Source organism: Taudactylus pleione, unplaced genomic scaffold, assembly GCF_031769625.1.
Source record: "Taudactylus pleione unplaced genomic scaffold, aTauple2 ptg001975l, whole genome shotgun sequence".
NCBI lineage: Eukaryota > Metazoa > Chordata > Amphibia > Anura > Myobatrachidae > Taudactylus > Taudactylus pleione.
The window spans coordinates 30860-37500 of record NW_028286371.1 but is presented as its reverse complement, the minus strand read 5'-3'; the positions used below and the strand labels follow the sequence as shown (position 1 = coordinate 37500).

Sequence of the window (6641 nt, the reverse complement as noted above, 5' to 3'; positions counted from 1 at the left end):
GTTATAGCCGGACATCTTTAAAGAGTTATTTGTAGTCATTAGTGGTCATTACCCTGAGTGTGCTTGCACGTGTAGAGTATATATGCTTACATGTTCAAATCAGCCTTCAGTTATATCTATTGGCACCTATGTTCAAAATATTGGTATCAATTGCACAAGATGAAATCTGCTCTATGCAATGCAATCTTGAAGAACCTTAAGATGACCATAAACACAACAATTGTAATTGAAAAAAGTACATTTACCTGAAAAGATTTGAAATTTGCTGTATATCAATTTCCATCCTCAACCAGACACCAAAATGTGTATAACATAACTTAACCAAGTGGCTCCATAGCTTTAAATGCTCTTTTTAAAGTTAAACAATTGGATATCTTTTATATTTATTTTATAATGATGGTGAATAACCATGCTGGGAGTTTCAGTTTGAAGGAAATTGGTCCAATAAAAGAAAACACAAATGTTTTCAAATATGCTCTTGAAACCAGTGAATAGGTTAGACTGAATGCGATATGTGTCTTTCCAATTTGGCAATACAAGTGTGTGTATTCATCATCTTCTCATTTAGCATACTAAAGCAGACTATTGCAATATAGGTTACTGCAAATTATGACACATTAGGCCCCAGTGAGATTTGAACTCACAACCCCTGGTTTACAAGACCAGTGCTCTAACCCCTGAGCTATGGAGCCACTTGGTTAAGTTATTTTATACACATTTTGGTGTCTGGTTGACACCTGGTTGAGGATGGAAATTGATATACAGCAAATTTCAAAACTTTTCTGGTAAATGTACTTTTTTCAATTACAATTGTTGTGTTTATGGTCATCTTAAGGTTCTTCAAGATTGCATCAAGACAGTCACATAAAATTGGCAAAGTAGTTGTAGTCATCTATAATGGACTAGGAATGTATTACTTTACTTCTTAACGAGCTGTAGGAGAGAGGCCAGGTTAACATAAAACAAAACATTTAATCCTCCTGCCTTATAAAGGAACACTTCAACTTTGGTTTTCATTATACTTTAGCACTAATATGACAATTAAAAATGTAGGCTTATGTATACTGTTTTCATTCTCTTGGTTTTATTTATTGTGATGTTGAATCCTTTTCAAATGGCCTATTCTGATATATATGCAATATCTATAATTGAGGCATACCTGGGAGACACTTTGAATCAAATTATTTAAATGCATTTTAAAATGAGCTGTTTTATGTTAGTGTGGTGTGTACATAATAGAGATCCAAAATTGGTCATACTTTCCATGGCATTCCAACTTTAGGATCCATAGGGTAGAATTATTTCAAAATGTTATAGCCGGACATCTTTAAAGAGTTATTTGTAGTCATTAGTGGTCATTACCCTGAGTGTGCTTGCACTTGTAGAGTATATATGCTTACATGTTCAAATCAGCCTTCAGTTATATCTATTGGCACCTATGTTCAAAATATTGGTATCAATTGCACAAGATGAAATCTGCTCTATGCAATGCAATCTTGAAGAACCTTAAGATGACCATAAACACAACAATTGTAATTGAAAAAAGTACATTTACCAGAAAAGATTTGAAATTTGCTGTATATCTATTTCCAGTGAGATTTGAACTCACGACCCCTGGTTTACAAGACCAGTGCTCTAACCCCTGAGCTATGGAGCCACTTGGTTAAGTTATTTTATACACATTTTGGTGTCTGGTTGAGGATGGAAATTGATATACAGCAAATTTCAAAACTTTTCTGGTAAATGTACTTTTTTCAATTACAATTGTTGTGTTTATGGTCATCTTAAGGTTCTTCAAGATTGCATCAAGACAGTCACATAAAATTGGCAAAGTAGTTGTAGTCATCTATAATGGACTAGGAATGTATTACTTTACTTCTTAACGAGCTGTAGGAGATAGGCCAGGTTAACATAAAACAAAACATTTAATCCTCCTGCCTTATAAAGGAACACTTCAACTTTGGTTTTCATTATACTTTAGCACTAATATGACAATTAAAAATGTAGGCTTATGTATACTGTTTTCATTCTCTTGGTTTTATTTATTGTGATGTTGAATCCTTTTCAAATGGCCTATTCTGATATATATGCAATATCTATAATTGAGGCATACCTGGGAGACACTTTGAATCAAATTATTTAAATGCATTTTAAAATGAGCTGTTTTATGTTAGTGTGGTGTGTACATAATAGAGATCCAAAATTGGTCATACTTTCCATGGCATTCCAACTTTAGGATCCAATGGGTAGAATTATTTCAAAATGTTATAGCCGGACATCTTTAAAGAGTTATTTGTAGTCATTAGTGGTCATTACCCTGAGTGTGCTTGCACGTGTAGAGTATATATGCTTACATGTTCAAATCAGCCTTCAGTTATATCTATTGGCACCTATGTTCAAAATATTGGTATCAATTGCACAAGATGAAATCTGCTCTATGCAATGCAATCTTGAAGAACCTTAAGATGACCATAAACACAACAATTGTAATTGAAAAAAGTACATTTACCAGAAAAGATTTGAAATTTGCTGTATATCAATTTCCATCCTCAACCAGACACCAAAATGTGTATAACATAACTTAACCAAGTGGCTCCATAGCTTTAAATGCTCTTTTTAAAGTTAAACAATTGGATATCTTTTATATTTATTTTATAATGATGGTGAATAACCATGCTGGGAGTTTCAGTTTGAAGGAAATTGGTCCAATAAAAGAAAACACAAATGTATTCAAATATGCTCTTGAAACCAGTCAATAGGTTAGACTGAATGCGATTTGTGTCTTTCCAATTTGGCAATACAAGTGTGTGTATTCATCATCTTCTCATTTAGCATACTAAAGCAGACTATTGCAATATAGGTTACTGCAAATTATGACACATTAGGCCCCAGTGAGATTTGAACTCACAACCCCTGGTTTACAAGACCAGTGCTCTAACCCCTGAGCTATGGAGCCACTTGGTTAAGTTATTTTATACACATTTTGGTGTCTGGTTGACACCTGGTTGAGGATGGAAATTGATATACAGCAAATTTCAAAACTTTTCTGGTAAATGTACTTTTTTCAATTACAATTGTTGTGTTTATGGTCATCTTAAGGTTCTTCAAGATTGCATCAAGACAGTCACATAAAATTGGCAAAGTAGTTGTAGTCATCTATAATGGACTAGGAATGTATTACTTTACTTCTTAACGAGCTGTAGGAGAGAGGCCAGGTTAACATAAAACAAAACATTTAATCCTCCTGCCTTATAAAGGAACACTTCAACTTTGGTTTTCATTATACTTTAGCACTAATATGACAATTAAAAATGTAGGCTTATGTATACTGTTTTCATTCTCTTGGTTTTATTTATTGTGATGTTGAATCCTTTTCAAATGGCCTATTCTGATATATATGCAATATCTATAATTGAGGCATACCTGGGAGACACTTTGAATCAAATTATTTAAATGCATTTTAAAATGAGCTGTTTTATGTTAGTGTGGTGTGTACATAATAGAGATCCAAAATTGGTCATACTTTCCATGGCATTCCAACTTTAGGATCCATAGGGTAGAATTATTTCAAAATGTTATAGCCGGACATCTTTAAAGAGTTATTTGTAGTCATTAGTGGTCATTACCCTGAGTGTGCTTGCACGTGTAGAGTATATATGCTTACATGTTCAAATCAGCCTTCAGTTATATCTATTGGCACCTATGTTCAAAATATTGGTATCAATTGCACAAGATGAAATCTGCTCTATGCAATGCAATCTTGAAGAACCTTAAGATGACCATAAACACAACAATTGTAATTGAAAAAAGTACATTTACCAGAAAAGATTTGAAATTTGCTGTATATCTATTTCCAGTGAGATTTGAACTCACGACCCCTGGTTTACAAAACCAGTGCTCTAACCCCTGAGCTATGGAGCCACTTGGTTAAGTTATTTTATACACATTTTGGTGTCTGGTTGAGGATGGAAATTGATATACAGCAAATTTCAAAACTTTTCTGGTAAATGTACTTTTTTCAATTACAATTGTTGTGTTTATGGTCATCTTAAGGTTCTTCAAGATTGCATCAAGACAGTCACATAAAATTGGCAAAGTAGTTGTAGTCATCTATAATGGACTAGGAATGTATTACTTTACTTCTTAACGAGCTGTAGGAGATAGGCCAGGTTAACATAAAACAAAACATTTAATCCTCCTGCCTTATAAAGGAACACTTCAACTTTGGTTTTCATTATACTTTAGCACTAATATGACAATTAAAAATGTAGGCTTATGTATACTGTTTTCATTCTCTTGGTTTTATTTATTGTGATGTTGAATCCTTTTCAAATGGCCTATTCTGATATATATGCAATATCTATAATTGAGGCATACCTGGGAGACACTTTGAATCAAATTATTTAAATGCATTTTAAAATGAGCTGTTTTATGTTAGTGTGGTGTGTACATAATAGAGATCCAAAATTGGTCATACTTTCCATGGCATTCCAACTTTAGGATCCAATGGGTAGAATTATTTCAAAATGTTATAGCCGGACATCTTTAAAGAGTTATTTGTAGTCATTAGTGGTCATTACCCTGAGTGTGCTTGCACGTGTAGAGTATATATGCTTACATGTTCAAATCAGCCTTCAGTTATATCTATTGGCACCTATGTTCAAAATATTGGTATCAATTGCACAAGATGAAATCTGCTCTATGCAATGCAATCTTGAAGAACCTTAAGATGACCATAAACACAACAATTGTAATTGAAAAAAGTACATTTACCAGAAAAGATTTGAAATTTGCTGTATATCTATTTCCAGTGAGATTTGAACTCACGACCCCTGGTTTACAAGACCAGTGCTCTAACCCCTGAGCTATGGAGCCACTTGGTTAAGTTATTTTATACACATTTTGGTGTCTGGTTGAGGATGGAAATTGATATACAGCAAATTTCAAAACTTTTCTGGTAAATGTACTTTTTTCAATTACATTTGTTGTGTTTATGGTCATCTTAAGGTTCTTCAAGATTGCATCAAGACAGTCACATAAAATTGGCAAAGTAGTTGTAGTCATCTATAATGGACTAGGAATGTATTACTTTACTTCTTAACGAGCTGTAGGAGAGAGGCCAGGTTAACATAAAACAAAACATTTAATCCTCCTGCCTTATAAAGGAACACTTCAACTTTGGTTTTCATTATACTTTAGCACTAATATGACAATTAAAAATGTAGGCTTATGTATACTGTTTTCATTCTCTTGGTTCTATTTATTGAGATGTTGAATCCTTTTCAAATGGCCTATTCTGATATATATGCAATATCTATAATTGAGGCATACCTGGGAGACACTTTGAATCAAATTATTTAAATGCATTTTAAAATGAGCTGTTTTATGTTAGTGTGGTGTGTACATAATAGAGATCCAAAATTGGTCATACTTTCCATGGCTTTTCAACTTTAGGATCCATAGGGTAGAATTATTTCAAAATGTTATAGCCGGACATCTTTATAGAGTTATTTGTAGTCATTAGTGGTCATTACCCTGAGTGTGCTTGCACGTGTAGAGTATATATGCTTACATGTTCAAATCAGCCTTCAGTTATATCTATTGGCACCTATGTTCAAAATATTGGTTTCAATTGCACAAGATGAAATCTGCTCTATGCAATGCAATCTTGAAGAACCTTAAGATGACCATAAACACAACAATTGTAATTGAAAAAAGTACATTAACCAGAAAAGATTTGAAATTTGCTGTATATCAATTTCCATCCTCAACCAGACACCAAAATGTGTATAACATAACTTAACCAAGTGGCTCCATAGCTTTAAATGCTCTTTTTAAAGTTAAATAATTGGAAATCTCTTATATTTATTTTATAATGATGGTGAATAACCATGCTGGGAGTTTCAGTTTGAAAGAAATTGGTCCAATAAAAGAAAACACAAATGTTTTCAAATATGCTCTTGAAACCAGTCAATAGGTTAGACTGAATGCGATATGTGTCTTTCCAATTTGGCTATACAAGTGTGTGTATTCAACCTCCCACAATTTAATGACTATTACTGTACAGTATCTGCAAAGCATGTTTGCAAATGATTGATGACCCTGCACTGAACAACTGCTTGTTTGGAGTAGGCTCATCACTTACTGTATTGACAAACAACTGCATGATTACAATGTCCTAATCATGCAGTGGTTGTCATACCGGTATCTTTAAGTGGATGGCCACCTTTAGAGTGATGTCCTTTATAAAAAAAATTAAAACACAAAGTGTGTAAGGAAAAGAGGTTGGAGATGCATCTTTGTAGTACAGAAGAGAGAGAAAGAGACACTGTGAAAACAAAAAAGGAGAGAGACAGTACAGAAGAAGACAATGTACAGTTGTGTAGGGTACAGTACTTACACGGACTGTGAGCCCTGCTTGGCCCAGGTTCTAGCAACTGGCCAGTGGGGGGCTGGGTCTGTGGCAGGGGTCTTCCATGTTCCCGCACTGTGGGGCAAAAAAAAATATTCCTGTTACACAAGTACAGAAACAATTAGTGTGTAAGGAGAAGAGGTTGGAGATGGGTCTTTGGAGTACAGGAGGAGGAGAGAGGCACTGTAAAAAGGAGAGCAAAATGTACAGTAGTGCACGGTACTTACTC

General features: G+C 34.0%; 5 non-coding genes across 5 annotated transcripts; all 5 read right to left on the bottom strand.

Moving 5' to 3' along the window:
- Positions 1 to 619: 619 nt before the first annotated feature.
- Positions 620 to 692, bottom strand: TRNAT-UGU (transfer RNA threonine (anticodon UGU)). The gene has a single exon. It is a non-coding gene; the product is annotated as a tRNA-Thr (tRNA).
- Positions 693 to 1584: 892 nt separating this feature from the next.
- Positions 1585 to 1656, bottom strand: TRNAT-UGU (transfer RNA threonine (anticodon UGU)). Its single transcript has one exon. It is a non-coding gene; the product is annotated as a tRNA-Thr (tRNA).
- A 1227-nt stretch (positions 1657 to 2883) lies between these two features.
- On the bottom strand, positions 2884 to 2956 carry TRNAT-UGU (transfer RNA threonine (anticodon UGU)). Its single transcript has one exon. It is a non-coding gene; the product is annotated as a tRNA-Thr (tRNA).
- An 892-nt stretch (positions 2957 to 3848) lies between these two features.
- TRNAT-UGU (transfer RNA threonine (anticodon UGU)) lies at positions 3849 to 3920 on the bottom strand. The gene has a single exon. It is a non-coding gene; the product is annotated as a tRNA-Thr (tRNA).
- An 882-nt stretch (positions 3921 to 4802) lies between these two features.
- Positions 4803 to 4874, bottom strand: TRNAT-UGU (transfer RNA threonine (anticodon UGU)). The gene has a single exon. It is a non-coding gene; the product is annotated as a tRNA-Thr (tRNA).
- Positions 4875 to 6641: the final 1767 nt, after the last annotated feature.